We start from the raw sequence: 13750 nt of genomic DNA on the forward strand, positions 1-13750 counted from the left end.
GTTTCCCTGCCCTTTCAGACCACGGAGCTGCTCATTGGGGGACTTTTTTGGCTCTGCCCACGCAACCCAGCCAATTGGCCTCAAGAGCAGGAGGAGTGGGGGAGGTGGAGAGGCTTGTGGGAAGCTAGTGGTGGCAGTTGGGCTCTGAAGGTTTTCCTGAAGAGCTGTGTGGTGTGGTGTGCGTAGTTCTAAAAATAAAGTTCGTTTCTTTTGACAAGTGGCTCCTGAATTGTGCCCAGCCAGACTTTGGCAGACACCATCAAAAGCCTACAAAGAAAGAGAAGCCCAGGACCACAAGGATTCTCAGTCAAGTTCTATCAGACCTTGAAAGAAGAACTTACACCAGCACTCCTCAAATTATTCCACAAAATAGATAAGTAAAAAACCCTTCCAAACTCATTCTATGAAGCTAGTATCACCCTGATGCCAAAACCAGACAAAGACACACCAAGGAAAGAAAGACCAATATTCCTGATGAACATAGATATAAAATTTCTTAATAAAACACTGGAAGATAGCATACACAAACATATTCATCCCAGGGATGCAAGGTTGGTTTGACGTACAGAAGTCAATGAATATAATTTATCATATCAATAGACTTAAAGAAAAGAATCCCGTGATTATCTCAATAGATGTAGAGAACACATTTGATAAAATTTAGCATCCATTCATGCTCACAAAACTAAAAAAAAACTAGGGATAATAGGAACATATCTCAACATTGTAAAACCTATCTATGCTAACCCCAAAGCCTACATCATTCTAAATGGAGAAAAATTGAAAGCATTCCCTCTAAAAACTGAAACAAAACAGGGATACCCTCTGTCACCATTCCTATTCAACATAGTCCTTAAAAAACCTAATCAGAGAAAATAGAAAAAAGAAAAAAAATTAAATAAATATGAATAGTAAATAAAAGGAGAGCTCATACTATGTTGAGGGCCACAGACAAGTCAAGATGGCACCTGGCACTTTGCCAGAGGGAGTGGTTTGTGAAGTAACGCCATTGAGCCATTAGGATGAGAGGATTTCTTAATGAATGACTGCTGTGTCTAGATGGTTTTGATTGAGTTAAGCTGTGTGTAATTATTAAGATAATGAAGATTCCTTGATGACTGATTAATGTATCTAGATGATGTTAATTGAAACAAGCTGTGTATTCAGTTATGTATATATACCCCTGCTGTCCTTAAATAAAGTGGCTCTCGCTGTATCAACCTTCACAAGTTGCTTGTCACCCCCTGGTTACTTTGCCCAGCCAAACTGCGGCAATACTATGCCTATTTTCTGACAACATGATTCTATATGTAGAAGACCCAAAAAACTCCACCAGAAAGCTTCTAAGAACTCATAAATGAATTCAGCAAAGTAGTAGGATATAAAATTAATGCACATAAATCATGATGTTCCTATAAATCAATAATGAATCAGATGAAAAGAAATTAGGATAACTATCCCATTCACAATAGACATACACACACACACACACACACACACACACACACAATGGAATATTACTCAGCCATAAAAAGAATGGAGTTATGGCATTTGCTGGTAAATGGATGGAACTGGAGACTCATGATATAGGCAATGACATCCACAGACTGTAAGTGAAAGGATGTGAAAAAAAAGATAACAAGTGAAATAAGCTAGTCCCAAAAAACAAAGGCCAAATGTTCTCTCTGATATGTGGATGCTAACACACAACAAGGGGATGGAGAGAAGAACAGAAGTTCACTGGATTAGACAAGGGAGAATGAAGATAAAGAAGGGGGAATGGAAATAGGAAAGCCAGAAGAATGAATTGGACATACCTTTCCTATGTTCATATATGAATACACAACCAGTGGAATGCCACATCATGCACAACCACAAGAATGGGATCCTAAATAGAATAATACTGTCATGTATATCTAAAAAGAACAAATAAAAAACTTTTTTAAATGCCAAAGATATCATTTTAAAAGTCACCAGAAAAAAAATGGCAGGTCACACTTAGAGGTAAACCAATTCAGATTTCAACTATTTCTCAACGCAGCCCCTAAAATCCAGGATGGCTTGGAATAATATATACCAAGAACTGAATTGAAAATGCCTCATTCTGGCTGGGCACAAAATAACCGAGCCACCACGAGGCACTTGTAGGTTCAAACAGGAACTACTTTATTGCCTGAACTCCACCGGCACTCCACGCGCACTCCCTGGGAACTCTCCTCGCCCTCTACCGGGCTCCGTGAGAACTCAACAGGAACTCCACGGGGAACTCTGAGAGAACTCAAAAGTAGCAGGCACCTGAGGCAGCAGGAGCCGCCCTATTGCCGGACAGCAGGGGTCTATATACACGACTGAATACACAGCCTGTTTCAATCCAGCATCATCCAGTCACAGCAATTATACACAGCTTAACTTAATTATCACCATCTTAATGGCTCCCTAGCACCTCTCAACCACTCCTTCTGGCAAAATGCCAGGTGCCATCCCAACTTGGCTGTGGCTCTCAACAGAATATAGATGCCAACCAAAATTACTATATCCATCAAAACTATCCTTCAGAACTAAGCATATAATAAAAACATTCCTCAATAATAAGAAACAATTCATAACCATGAAACCTACACTATAAAATATTTCAACAAATATTTCATGAAAAATAAATGAAAAACAGCATAGGGACGAGCTGCAGTAAAATAGTCAATGAAAGGAAAATCAAGTCTGAAATAAGAATTAGAAGTAAATCAAAATGACATAAAATTAAAATCACCTCTCTAAATAATAGAATTGAATGTAAATTGTCTAAACTCTTCAATCTAAAGACATAGATTTGAAGATTGGATTTAAAAACCAAATCCAACCATATGTTTTTTACAAGAGACTCATGGCAATGACATCCACAGACTGTAGGTGAAAGGATGTGAAAAAAAAATAACATGCCAATGGAAACAAAAATTAAAAGATGGTAACTACTCTTATATCAGATAAAGTAGACTTCAAACCAAAATTAATCAGAAGAGACAAAGAAGTTCACTTCATACTGGTTGAGGGAATCATACAACAACAAGATAAAATGATTGTAAATATTTATGCCCCAAACAATGTTGCGTCTTTGTACATAAATCAAATGATTCTCAATATTAAGAATTAAATAGATCACAATAAAATAATATTGGGTGATTATAATATACCTTTCTCACCATTAGACTATTCAGAACAAAAAAAAAATACTATTAGTCAAATCGACCTAACAGACATCTATAGAATATTTCATCCATTGACAACTAAATTCATTTTCTTCTAGCAGCACATTGAACATTATCTAAAATAGATAATATTTTAGGCCACAAAGCAAATGTTTATCAAATACAAAAAGATAGAGATAATTCCTTACATCTTGTCCTATCATAATGGAATGAAATCAGAAATCAGCAGCAAGATAAAAAACAGAAAACATTTTGATACCTGCAGATTAAATAATGCACTTTTGAATGAGAAATGGAACATAGAATAAATCACAGGGGAGAAAAAATTTCTTAGAAACAAATGAGAATAGAGATACAACATATCAAAATCTCTGGGACAGTATGAAGGCAGTTCTAAGAGGAAAGTTTATATCACTGATGAACATGGATGCAAAAATCCTTTAATAAAATATTAACAAACCACATTCATAAAAACATCAAGAAGATAATACACCATGATCAAGTGGGTTTCATTCCAGGGATGCAAGATTGGTTAAACATATGCAAATCAATAAATGTAATTCATCAAACAAAATTAAGGACAAGAATCATATCCTTTATTTTTTTTTAAAGAGAGAGTGAGAGAGGAGAGAGAGAGAGAGAGAGAGAGAGAGAGAGAGAGAGAGAGAGAGAGAATTTTTAATATTTATTTTTTAGTTCTCGGCGGACACAACATATTTGTTGGTATGTGGTGCTGAGGATCAAACCTGGGCCGCACGCATGCCAGGCGAGCGCGCTACCGCTTGAGCCACATCCCCAGCCCGAATCATATCCTTTAAATAGATGCAGAAAGGGCTTTAATAAAATCCAGTACTCATTTATGTTTAAAAAACATTTGAGAAATTAGGGATGGAAGAATTTATATCATCATTATAAAGACCATATATGAAAAACTCAAAGTCAACATCTCATTGAGGTGGAGAAAAACTAAAAGCATTCTCTCTAAAATTGGTAACAAGACATGGATGTAGACTTTCACCACCCTACTCAATATAGTTGTGAAACTCTAACCAGTGCAATCAGGCAAGGGAAAGAAGGTAAATGAATACAAATAGGAAAAGGAGAAGTCACAAATCTCTGATGACATGATTCTATAGCTAGAATACCCAAAAACTCTAAAATAAAAAGTCTAGAGCTTTCAAATAAGTTCAGCAAAGTAGTATGATAAAAGATCAACATTCACACAAATCAATATCTTTTCTATACTCCAACAGTGATTTTGCTGAAGAAGAAAACAGAAAAATTCCCTATTCACAATAAAATAAAATAAATATAAAATAAATTCTTGGGAATAAATCTAACTAAGGAGGCAAAGACTTCTACCATGACACTAGAGAAAGACATTGAAAAATACCTCAGAAGTTGGGAAGACCTCCCACGTTCTTGGATAGGCAGACTTGATACTGTCAAAATGGCCATACTACCAAAAGCATTATACAGCTTCAATGCAGTCCCCATAAAAAATATCAATGTTATTCTTCACAGAACTAGGTAAAAATCAGTTCTAGGGCTGGAGTTGTGATTCAGTGGTAAAGCCCTTGCCTAGCATGTGTGAGGCACTGGGTTTGATTCTCAGTACTGCATTTTAAAATATTTTAAAAACAAACTAAAAGTGTTATTTAAAAAACAGTCCTAAAATTCATTTGGAAGAAAAATACACCCACACAGAATAGCCAAAGCAATGCTGAACGAGAAGAGTAATACTGGAGGCAACACAATACCAGATTTCAAATTATACTACAGAGCTATAGTAACAAAAACAGTATGGTATTGGGATCAAAACAGACATGAAGACCAAAGGAATAGACTTGAAAACATAGAGACAAATCCACAAAGATAGAGTCATCTGCTACTTGACAAAGTATCTGATACTTCCAAAACCATACATTGGAGAAAAGATAACCTTTTAAACACCATATTTTGTGGTGTATAACCATTTGGTGCTGGAAAAACGTTGTGTGTGTGTGTGTGTGTGTGTGTGTGTGTGTGTATATATATATATATATATATATATATATAGTGTGTGTGTGTGTAAATATATATATAAATATATGTGTGTGTATGTGTGTGTGAAAGAAACTAAATCTTGCTTTGTCACCATGCAAATAAGTTAACTCAAGTGGACCAAAGTCCTAGAAATTAGGCCAGACACTCTGCAACTGCTAGAGGAAAATGTAAGCTAAACACTCCAACATATTGGCACATATATTGACTTCCTCAACAATACTCCTAAAGTTCAAGAAATAAAACCAAGAATCAATAGTTGGAGACCATCAAATTAAAAACTTCTGCACAGAAAAGATAACAAGAACATGAAGAAAGAGCCTACAGAATGGGAGAAGATCTTTATCAGCCACTACTCAGACAGGGTATTAATATTCAGAATATATAAAGAACTCATAAAACTTAACACAAAAAACTGAATTAATAAATGGGCAAAAGAACTGAACAGACACTTCTTAAAGAAAATACAAATGGCCAATAAATGTGAAAAAAATGGTCAACATCTCTAGCAATCAGGGAAATGCAAATCAAATCTACATTGAGACTTCATTCACTACAATCAGAATGGCAATTATCAAGAATACAAGAATACAAATAATAATAAATACTGATGAGAATGTGGGGGGAAAGGCTCACTCATATTTTGTCAGTGGGACTGAAAATTAATACAGCTGCTTTGGAAAGCAGTGTGAAGGGTGCCCAAAAAACCATCCCACTCCCTGGTATTTATCCAAAAGAACTAAACTCAGCATATTATAGCGATACAGTCACATCAATGTTTATAGCAGCACAATTCATAATAGCCAAGTTTTGGAATCAGCCCAGGTGCCTGTCAAGTCATGAATATATAAAGAAAATGTGGTGTATATATACTCATTGGAGATTTACTTGGCCTTAAAGAAGAATAAAATTATGACATTTGCTCGTAAATACATGAAAATGGAGCACATCCTGCTAAATGAATTAAGTCAGATGCAGAAAGTCAATATTCAAATGTTTTCTCTCATAAGTGGAATCTAGAGCAAAATAAGGAGAAGGGGGGTGGGGTTCGGAGAATCCCATAAAAATAGAAGATTCAATGCGATTCCAATTAAAGTCCCAATGTCATTCCTTAAAGAAATGGAAAAAGCAATCATGAAATTCATTTGGAAAAATAAGAGACCAAGAATAGCCAAAGCAATCCCTAGCAAGAAAAGTGATGCAGGAGGCATCATAGTACCAGAACTCAAAATATACTACAAAATATAGTAACAAAAATGGCATGGTATTGAAGGACTACAGGGCCCCAAACCCAACGTCAGGAATTCTAACCCTGTGCCCTACAGGATGTTCCCATGTACAACCCCCATGTTAAAACCCCACAAGCTGCACGTAGCACTTCCCAGCTGCACGTAACACTCCAAGCTCTATACAATGCCACCACCAGATGTTCCATATAGATAATCCTGGGAAGGCCAAGCTTGAGCAAATAGAGTAAAAGCAGGAACTAAAAGAATAGGATGCAATTTATGGGTTTCTTTTCTGAGAACATAAAGTGGAAAAAAACAAGTTTACCCCCCAGGTGACCTAAGGGGCTGGACCTAGAGGAACTTAGATAAACCAATAGAATAACTGTTACTGTGCTAGGCTGAAACCTTGCCCCCTGCTTCCTATAAAAACTCTGTACCCCCGAGCCCGGGTGTGCCAGTCACCGAAGCTCCGGCTGAAGTTTTGCTGTGCACCCACAGGCGCCTGTGTGAGAATAAACCCTCCTTCGGTTTGCATCCAGTGTCTCACGTCGTCCATTCCGGGTTGGGGGATCTGGGGGGTCTTTCAGTATTGGCACCAAAATAGATATGTAGACTAATGGTACAGAGAAAAACCCATGTAAATACAGTTATCTCATACTAGACAAAGGAGCCAAAAACATACATTGGAGAAAAGATAACCTCTTCAACAAATGGTGCTAGGATAACTGGAAATCCATATGCAGCAAAATGAAACTAAACCCCTATCTCACACCATGGACAAAACTCAACTGAAGGCCTGGGGTTGAAGCTCAGTGGCAGAGCACTTGCCTTGCACATGTGAGGCACTGGGTTCGATCCTCAAAACCACATAAAAATAAACAAAATAAAGATATTGCATCCATCTATAACTAAAAAATATTTTTTTAAAAAAACTCAACTCAAAGTGGATCAAGGACCTAGGAATTAGACCAGAGACCCTTCACCTAATAGAGGAAAAAGTAGGCCAAAATCTTCATCACGTCAGATTAGGCCCTGACTTCCTTAACAAGACTCCTAAAGCATAAGAAATAAAATCAAGAATTAATAAGTGGCATGGATTCAAACTAAAAAGCGTCTTCTCAGCAAAAGAAACAATCCATGAGGTCAAGAGAGAACCTAAATTTTGGGAGTGAATTTTTGCCACACACATGTCAGATAGAGCACTAATCTCCAGGATATATAAAGAACTAAAAAAAAAAACCAAAAAAAAAAAAAAAACCTTAACACCAGAAAAACAAACAACCCAATCAATAAATGGGCTAACGAACTGAACAGACACTTCTCAGAAGATGATATACAATTGATCAATAAATATATGAAAAAAATGTTCAACATCTCTAGTAATTAGAGAAATGCAAATCAAAACTACTCTAAGATTTTATCTCACTTCAGTCAGCATAGCAGTTATCAAGAATACAAACAACAGTAAGTGTTAGCGCGGATGTGGGGAAAAGGCACACTCATACATTGCTGGTGGGACTGCAAATTGGTGTAACCAACATGGAAAGCAGTATGGAGATTCCTTGGAAAACTGGGAATGGAACCACCATTTGACCTAGTTATCCTGCTCCTTGGTCTATACCCAAAGGACTTAAAATCAGCATACTACAGTGACATAGTCCCATCAATGTTTATAGCAGCACAAGTCACAATAGCTAAACTGTGGAACCAACCTAGATGTCCTTCAATAGATGAACGGAAAAAGAAACTGTGGTGTATATACACAACGGGATATTACTCAGAAATAAAACAGAATAAAATTATGGCATTTCAGGTAAATGGTTGAAGCTGGAAAATATCATGCTAAGTGAAGTTAGCCAATCCTAAAAAACTGAAGGCTGAATTTTCTCTGGTAAGTGGATGCTAATCTATAATGGAAGGGGTGCATGGGATGAGTGGAGAAACTTTTGATTGGGCAAAGGGGAGGGAGGGAAGGGGAGAGGGCATGGGATATGAAATATGGTGGAATGAGATGGACATCATTACCCTAGGTACATGTATGATTGCATGAATGGTGTGAACCTACTTTGTGTACAACCAGAGAAGTGAAAAATTGTGCTCTATTTGTGTACAATGAATCAAAGAGTACCCTGCTGTCATGTATAACTGATTAGAACAAATTAATAATTTATTAAAAAGTAAAATAAAAAATAGAAGAGAAATTATTGGAGTATAGGAAGTAGATTGAGTTGGGGAGAGGAGGGACAGGAAACAAGAATGGTGAAATGAATCTGATGAAATTCTCTCTGTGTATATATAAATATTCTACAATGAATTTTACCTTTATGTATCTCTAGAAAGCACTAATTAAAGGCTGCAAATAAATAGAAGATCAGTAGAATAAGGGAAAGGGAATAAGGCAAGAAAGGTGGGAGGAAATGGGAAGTACTTGGAACTGAATCATAGCCAATTATATCTAAAGCTTGTAGAATTATGTCAAAATGAACCACAATATCATGTATAAGTATAATGCACTAATAAAAATGTTTGTGTTTGGCTACTGTTATGGTCATGTAAAGGTTTGGGGAAAGTTACTTTGCTAAATCCATAAGTAGGAAGGGAATCTTGAGCATCATCATTATCATCATTATTATTATTACTAATAATAATAATAAGTAATTAGCTGCTTTCAAATTCATAAAATGGATAAAGAGGGTATTAAACAATCTATAAATAACATTGAATAAAATTTGTTCCCACGTTAAGGATGGTTCAACTTGTGATTTTTCAAATTTACCATGGTGGAATAGTTATAGGCATTTAGTAGAACCCATAGTTTGAATTTGGCTCTTTTCTTGGGCTAGCAATGTGTAGTACATACCTCCCTCCTAAATCTGCACAGCAGCAGCAGCAAGGTACAGCTACCAGTCAGCCCTACAATATGTGCAGAGGGAGGAAATACTTTATAGTGTATAATGTTGCTAATCTAGGATTCTATAGGTTAAGTGTTACTTTGGATATTTTCTTTTTTTTTTTTGAGAGAGAGAGTGAGAGAGGAGAGAGAGAGAGAGAGAGAGAGAGAATTTTTAATATTTATTTATTTTTTTTTTTTTTTTAGTTCTCGGCGGACACAACATCTTTGTTGGTATGTGGTGCTGAGGATCGAACCCGGGCCGCACGCATGCCAGGCGAGCACGCTACCACTAGAGCCACATCCCCAGCCCGGATATTTTCTATTCATTGTAAGTTTATTAGGACTTAACCACATTAAGGAGTGTCTGTAATTTATGCCTACCTTGCTCCATTTTGCTGGGTTATGCACATAGACACAGATAGCCTCCAAAACCATTTAGAGCCTCTTGATCTTCAGCCAGTCTCTGCCCCTGTGTAGCCAACGTCCTTCCATGCATAATCATCCCATCATCCTGGATTTCCTGTGTACCACTATGCTAACTGATGCATTTCAACAACTAGAATGCCATTAAATGAGTGATTATTCATATGGTTCCCAGAACCATTGACCTGTGATTGAGCAGTCTCTCTAGAGTGCTCCCTAAAATGTCAAGGATCCCATCACCTCTACCCACCATTACCCTCCTTTTATCTAGCTCACAATCCACTCACAGTGGAAATAAAAAGCTTCCCCTTCATGTTCTCTTTCAATTCCTCTGTTATAGGAAGAGTCCCATGGTCTGAATCTCTATGTGTAGTTCTACAGTCCCCTAGTAAAGAAATTTCCCTTCTGATATACATTGCGAAACCTATGGCCATAAATCCTCACTTTACAGTTATCCCAGTAGATCCTAAAAAGTTATCCCCATTGATGTTTCCTTTTTGAGGTATTTCTTAATTGGCTCCCTTTGTTTCTACCTGTTTATTCTCAGGGTTAGCATACCTGTTGGTTTCCTGTAAATTACTCAATTATTCATTACAAGCAATTTAAAGAAACCCTGTGATGTGACCCTGCTCTGTTACTGGTTTGTATTCACAACTCCTTACTAACTACTACATAACACATGCATAGCCACAATCAGGCAAGAGAATATCAAGAGTCACCCAAGGAGATCATCTGGGCCTCCCACATATTCTTTCCCATTTGTACTGCAACAGTAGTTCTTTCTTTTCCTTGATAAGAGTCTATTACTCCTACCAAAATAGTGATACTTTCTGCTTACTGATTTCTATACACAAGGAACTTCAGAAATGCCTATTCAGCAGTCACAGCTATAGGTACAATGGAACCCTAGCTGTATCTCCTGGTGAAAGGGAATTCTCTTTAGAGACCAGAACCTCTGCAAAGCCCAAAGCTGATGAATTGGTAATCATAAAGTTGCCCCCCCCCCGAGTAAGTCACTAGGAATAATGGAAAGTGAGGCCACTGTGACCTCAATCCTTTAGTTTCCAGACATATTCTTCCCACTGGGAACCCAGTGCCACCTGGAGGTCTCTGATTCAGTGCATATGTTGCATTCTGGATGACACCCCATCCTTCAGAATATTGCCTCTAAGGTTATGCTTCCACTGCACCTTCAGCAGTGCACTCACATACTCTAGTAAACTAGCAGCTTCTGGATGATGTGGTGTGTGACACCAGATAATGTAATGCTCATGGACCCACTTATATACCTGCTTCACTGCAAAGTGTGTCCACTAATAGGATTCTAACTTTTGTGAGATTTCATGTTTACAGACTATACACTCCAGCAGCCCCTGAATAGTGAAGCTAACTGAAGCTCTGCCAGAAGGAAAGGAAAACTCATACTCAGAATATATTTCCATTCTTGTAAGAAAGAAGAATGGCCCTCCTGAAAGAGAAAAGAGACTCAAGCTGGAGAAATGATGTCATATTGGGGGTCTCAGCATTGATCTGTGTTGCACATTGGACATTCAGAGCCAGTGGCAGCATCAAAGGCTTCTCTGAAGAGGATTCCATGTTGTTGAGCCCACCATCAGTCTCCATTTCTCATATTATAGCCACCCTGTTCATGTGTCCATTTCCACTGGATGATGAATAAAGTAGCTAATGTCAACTTTGTTGAGTCATTATTTTCTGCTTCACTGTTCAGTTCATCTTCAATTTTTTATGTTTTCTGCTGGTCATTAATATACTCTCATATGTTCATCCATATTGCCTCTACCTCACACCTCCTTATCTCCAATTATCCTATCCTTTTCTTTCTAGGCCTTTCACTGGGCCATTGGACAATGTGCAGGAATCTGTGTATATGCCTATCTTGTACCACTTCTCTTTTCACGTGAAGTAATAACAAGGCATACCACTCAAAGCTCCACCGGAAAGATCTTCCTTTTCTGTCTTTTGGGGGCATCCTAGGGTGGGTATGAATGAAATGAAGCTGATATCCATTTTAAATCATACTCAGATACCAAGACAATTCAACCATAAGCCAAACTCAGGCCTTTTCCTCTTCCTTCAAGTAGCTATATAAGATCACATGGCCAAAGCTGTGACCTGAGGAAGGGGCACTGAAGTAACTGTGATGGGTAACATGGGGGTCTGAGCTAGTGCCTACACAGCTTACTCATATCTTTGTCCCCACCCAGTTTGTATTTCAGATGCACCAGCTCATTCCTGTAATAGATTGCTAATGGTTCCTGACTGTGATTTGATAGGGCTGAGAAGACTTAGCTCATTAGAAGTTCTATACACACATTCACTTGGTATTCCATGGTCATGGTTATTTCTACCAGGACCCAGAAGCATACCATAAGCTATATCTAAAAGTCATATACTTTTTTTTTTTTGATGCAGATGGTGGCATGCCTCTGACTACTGATCCCTTAAGAACCTCACTGAAGTGGCAGGTCCCTGGATATTCTTAAGTTTTTTCTCACACCTTCTGGAGCCAGTATACCTTACGAGGATCTCCAGTGAGCTGGCTGCCTCTTATCTATCCTGGCAACCACAGCAACAGTGTAATGGATCTGGGTGATGATCTATGGGTTATGTATATAATCGATATCTTTTTGAACTATGACAGAAGATAGCAGAGTTAACATACCTGGGACAAAGTGCAAATAAATATTTTTGTCCACATGATTTTGAAATGTCTATCTTCTTTGCTTGATTGGTTGAAATGGAAAGGAACATTTTCATCAATACAATGGCCATATGCAATGTACATAAGACCTTATTAATGTGCTAGAAAAATTGTACCATGTTTAACAACATCTCCACCTGGGATTAGTACCTAGTGAAGTGTGGGTAGTGTACACTCTTCCAAACCCATCCGAATACTGCAACTCAGAGAGTAGTAAATTGAATGAAGATGATGACCACCATACCTATATCTTCCATATCTTTAGGAGTGGTTCTAATCTCTGCTGTGCCTCCTGTTATAAGGTTCAACATATTCTCCTGGATATATGTGTGTGGGATGGTGCAGGTTCACAGGCTCCTCCATGGTTTTCCTAAATGTTGGAGTCACCTGCAAGGACAAATAGACCCCATTGCAAAAGCTGATTTGGATGGTGACACTGATAACAACACACATACACACACCAATAAGGCAAAAAATATTTCATTGTTTACGTAATTGAGGTGTTTAGGGGAGTAGAACAAACCTCTCAAGCAGTTACAAAATTGCTTTGTGGAACTTACTAGGTTAATAGAAAGACTAGGGTGAGAGCTCTCAGAGGGGCAGGGGCTTGCTTGGTTTGAATCTCCCGCAGGCAACGCTAACCACTGAGGGCCACAGCGCACCCAAGCTGGTGCCCCAGCCCCAGGGCTCTGGTGGCTGGACGGACCCCCCGCCCCGCCGCCCCCTGCCCTCCGCAGCCCACAGTGCAGTGTCCGGAGGCGACGGTCCCCTGCGCCCCTCAGCCGTGCACACGCGGCCACCCCAAGACCAGCCTGCTGAGGCCACCTCTACCCGCGGGGCCTTGGGGTGGGGGAAGGGCGGGCACAGCCCCAGCCGGACGACCAGGCCCATCCGCGATCCTCGAGCGCCACCTCGCGGCCAGCAAGGGCGCGGCCTCGGGACCAGTCCCGCCGAGGCCCGCCGAGGCCCGCCTCGCCCTGGCGGCCATTTCGCCCGGCCGAGGGGCGCGCTTCCCGGCGGCCACCTCGGCTCCCGGCCGGCGGCTGCAGGAAATGGCGGCGTGCGCAGGCGCACTCGCCGTGGTCCAAGCCTGCCCGACCGCGAGCGCCCAAGTGCCCCGGCGCGCGCATGCGCGGGCACACTCTTATTGCGGCTTCCCGCTCCGCGGGCCCCGCTTCAGCGTCCGCTGCTCTGGTCTGGGAGTCGGTAGCCTGAGCGGGCCTCTGGACTCCTCCTAAAG

Source organism: Ictidomys tridecemlineatus, chromosome X (assembly GCF_052094955.1).
Source record: "Ictidomys tridecemlineatus isolate mIctTri1 chromosome X, mIctTri1.hap1, whole genome shotgun sequence".
NCBI classification, from domain to species: domain Eukaryota; kingdom Metazoa; phylum Chordata; class Mammalia; order Rodentia; family Sciuridae; genus Ictidomys; species Ictidomys tridecemlineatus.